The sequence below is a fragment of the Aethalodelphis obliquidens genome, unplaced genomic scaffold (assembly GCF_003676395.1).
Source record: "Aethalodelphis obliquidens isolate GAN/ISIS:26980383/991018 unplaced genomic scaffold, ASM367639v1 scaffold28, whole genome shotgun sequence".
Lineage (NCBI taxonomy): Eukaryota > Metazoa > Chordata > Mammalia > Artiodactyla > Delphinidae > Aethalodelphis > Aethalodelphis obliquidens.
This window is the reverse complement of record NW_020837972.1, coordinates 13,506,522-13,510,516: the sequence shown is the minus strand read 5'-3', so window position 1 is coordinate 13,510,516 and position 3,995 is coordinate 13,506,522. Positions and strand designations below refer to the sequence as shown.

Genomic DNA, 3,995 nt, shown 5'->3' with positions numbered 1-3,995 from the left:
TGCAAGCTCTTCCGCATCTGAGGAAACCCCGCCCCGTCCCGCACCGCCCACCTTCAACTTCGCCAATCCTTGGGCGCCATCGACAGCTCGGTGTCCCAGGCACCTCCAATCAAGTACCTATATCCGGCCCCAGGTCTGCGCCCCACGATCAGGGAAGGTCAGTAGAGAGCCTATCGGAGCCTGTCTGGGGGCGTGGTCGGGGGCAGGGGGCGGGCGGGCTGGGACGGCGGGGCGGAGCGCGCTCGGCGCAATCGGGTGCGATTGGCCACCCCTGGCAGGAGCCGCACCTCGGACAGCAGCAGCGGCGGCCGCGGGAGGGTCCGTGTGGCTCCCGGTGGTGGCGGCGGCGGCTGTGGGGACCTGCGTGAGAGAGTGGGACCCGACGCGGAGACCGCGGGCGGAGGTTCCGCGCGGCCGGACCCGACACTCAACGACTGGACCCGGGGATCCACCGGGGAACAAGCGGCAGAAGAGCGACTCGGTAACAAGTGTGGGAGAGGAAGCGGCGGCGGCGACGCCGGGCCCGGGGTGGTGACAGCAGGTCTGAGGTGAGAGCACCGGGGCGCGGAGAGGTGACAGAATGAGTCGGGGCGAGGGGACCCAGGGCGGAGTGGGGTCGGCGAGGACCCGAGTGAGGGGAGTTCCGGGAGTGGGTTTGACAGTCTGGACTGTGAAGAGGAGATCCCCAGAGGGGCCGGCCCCGCGGGTCTGAGAGGGAGACCCCGAGAGGACTTGGGACAGAGCGGGTGTGAAGGGAGGGGACCCCCAGAAGGGCTGGAAAAGTGGGTCTGAAGGGGCACCCCCAGAGGAGCCAGGACAGTGGTTCTCAAGGGAGGGTACCCTGAAATGGGCAAGGACAGCGGCTCTCAGCGGCAAGGGGACCCCGAGAGGGCTTGGGACAGCAGGTGTGTTGGAGGACCCCGAGAGGGGCTGGAACAGCGACTGTGACGGGGGACCCCGCGGGGGCTGGGGACCCGGGTCTGAGCGGGGACCCGGGGGGCGTGCGGTGGAGGCGCGGCCCCGCCCCGCTTGGGTGAGAAGAGGGGGCCTGGGTCCGGGTCGCGGCGCCGGGTGAGTCGGGACAGCCGGCCTCCGCTCCCCGGGTGCACTCAGCCGAGCTTCCTAAGGGCGGAGTGGGAGACAGGGGATCGCCTGAGCCCCCGTGACTCTGTGGGTGACTCTAAGGAAAGGGGATTATGTAATGAGACATCTTCTAGGAGAACGCGCAGGCTGGAGGGTCTGGCCGAAGCGCGGGGATCTTGGAAAGGGCAGGAGCGAGGGGCTGGGGACCTCTTCTCACTGGCCCCCTGGCTTCCCGTTTGTTTCTCCGAGTTGGGCTTGGATGCCTTGAAAGTGAGGGGCTTCCTGAACTCGATAGCTTCATCAGGATGAAAAAGTTGGAGAGGACTTCTTTAACTCACCGCAAACCGAGTGGAAAGGGAAAGGGACCCTTTTGGAGATGCAGGTTTTGGGTTAATTAGGCTGTTGATTTTGATAGACCCTGCCTTTTTCACTTCGGCTCAGCAGAGAGCTTAGAAAGTTTTTCAGGTTCGGCAGCACGTCCGTATCAGTGTTTACAATGCAGACTCAAAGGAACTATATACTAAGGTGGACTGTTTATCTTTGATGTGTTGGAAAGATAGTTGGAAGATCGAACTAAATTTTGAAAAGAGGTTTTGGAGTCGGCAAACTAACAGCACTTTCCAATTGGATTTCTAATTCTAAAAGCTACCAGGACTGAGTTTTAGACATAATTCCAGGACAGGCTAAGGATAGAGATAAGCCTATTTAAACCGGACACCGTACGCGCTGGTGGGAGGCAAGTGTGTGTCTATTAAAATGCTGAAACGAATAGTGGAAAGCGATAGGGGGTGGGAATTGGGGGGCAGCCTCCTACTTTGATGGATATGAAAATTAAACTAATGACCAGGCTAGTTGTTTGGAATACTTAGGATTGTTAATACCGCCCCGACTACTTCTCGAATGTTCTCTTGAATGCACACGCTTTGTTACGGTTGCACACAGCAGTTTTGCATTTGAATGTTTTAACCTCTTTTTCTCTGTGTTGCTTCTCCTCACCCCGTATCGCTGCGACGAGCTTCTTTTTCATAGAAGCAGACTTAGAAAATGATGGTTTGGGGGAAATACTAGGGAATGTAATTATTCTATCATTTTGCAGTTATTTAGATATCTTCTTTGTTTCAGGTTTAGAATAATGTCTTAGTGGAAGCCTTTGCCCATGTTCAGTAATGGGCAACTAAGAGGAAGAAAGGAATGCTGTACTGTTTTCCAAAGACATAATGTAGAAGGCTTACAGAGAACTGCCTATTTAAATCCAAGACAAAAATTACTGAAGACATCTTACATCAGGGTGATAATAAGTAGAGGGAATGTGTCATTTGAGGATTCTTATTTGATATTACCTGATGCAGAACAGTTTTTATATGGTTTCAGAGAGCATGGAGCTTGGTGTGGTTATGAAAATTCCACCAACTAGACGTCCTCCCCTAAGAAACAGAAGTTATGGAGGTGAGGGGAACAACACAAATACAAATTTAAAATATGAGACACTATATTTAAGATGTATTAAGTGTAATTTCTTTTACATTAAATTTATTTTTCCAGAACCCTAGGTAGAATTCAAGTAAAAGTAAGGTCAGCTAACTCAAGAGGGTTATTTACAAGGGGCATGTATTCCTTATGTAGGGCATGTAACCTAGGAGTTGGTATTTGGAAGGATTGGGAATCTCAGTAACAGTAATTCTGCAAAGTAATAGAAATGTTTAAATGTTTGAGCATATAAGCTCTTGCATCGTGCTTGTTAGCTCATTTCTGTCTGGTGCAAATGAAAAGTGTCATTGTAATAGAGTTTTTAGTGATAGGAAGGGTCTATAGTAACTATTCCCAGGGACAGGGGGTGGGGGTGGTGGGTAGGTTAGGAAGGTAGGAATTCTGTGGGAATTTATTTTCATTTGTTTCACAAAATAAAACTACACTTTGAGAAGCTATTAGTATGTAAGTTAGTTACACCTATGCTCATTTTAACTCTTTTCTTTTCAATTGAAAGATATAATCAAAAGAAGAGTTAAGAAGGAGCCTTACACTTCCATATGAGCGGTTATAGCCACCGGAGAATGCAGGTTCTTTTTGGTGTAGAGTTCTTAAACTATCCTTAGTCTTAGTTTAGCAGGATGCAAGTAGTGCCCAGTAAATACAATAACCCACTTTATACTTTCTTTACCACTTGAGTCATATACAGTCAAACCATTGTAATCTCAGAGTCTACCTTGGTATCTAATTTGGTTTAATGTTTAAGCCAACCTGAATAAAAGTTCTCATTGCTTGTCAGTGTTCATACTTGTTGGCTTCAGTGGTATGAGAGAATGAATGAAAACTAACTATTGGTACTTTAGAGTCTGTTTATTTAGAGTTTATTTTAGAGCCATTAAAAGCATCTTTCCTTTATAGTCTTTTCTTCCAGTCTTTGTTTCTTCCCTCCCCCTAAAAAGAAAGCACACTGACAGACAGACAGAGGGAAAGCTTCCATCGAAAAGTGCTTTGTGACTGTCCTAAGAGAAAACTTCTTTTCAATCTTCAGTGAGAGAGTCCCCTCAATCAGAGAGGATAGTTTTGAATTAGTAATTTTGAGTTATGGGATAATGTACAGTTTAGTTTTGTGATTATTTAATTATAACATCCATTTAATTGGTTACTTTGTCATTTGTAAGGATACATTAAAAGTTTGTTACTATTCTTAAACTCAGAGTGACCTTAGTAAAAAAAATTTAATGTCTAACTAATTATGGATTAGATGTGTTGAATATATGGGCCAAAACGTGATGTAAGTCATTTACAAGCTATGGGCAACCAAGTTAAAAACAAGTATTCAGAATTTTTATGATAGTAGGAATTAAATTGATAAATTTTATCATTCCAGGTACATGTTATTAAAGTTACCTAAATACTTTTTTTTTTTTTTTTTTTTTTTTTTTTGT

The 3,995-nt window shown here is 47.4% G+C and overlaps 1 protein-coding gene across 3 annotated transcripts in view; it reads left to right on the top strand.

The window, feature by feature from the left end:
- Positions 1–240: 240 nt before the first annotated feature.
- TAOK3 (TAO kinase 3) overlaps positions 241–3,995 on the top strand; it is a 188,071-nt gene continuing 184,316 nt past the window's right edge. The window contains exons 1-2 of one of the 3 annotated variants that reach the window (XM_027124719.1): positions 295–548; positions 2,455–2,529. The gene's annotated coding sequence lies outside the window, so the exon portion shown is untranslated. Of the gene's footprint in view, positions 549–2,454; positions 2,530–3,995 lie in introns of all 3 variants that reach the window. The other 2 variants (XM_027124717.1, XM_027124718.1) reach the window with 2 other exon arrangements.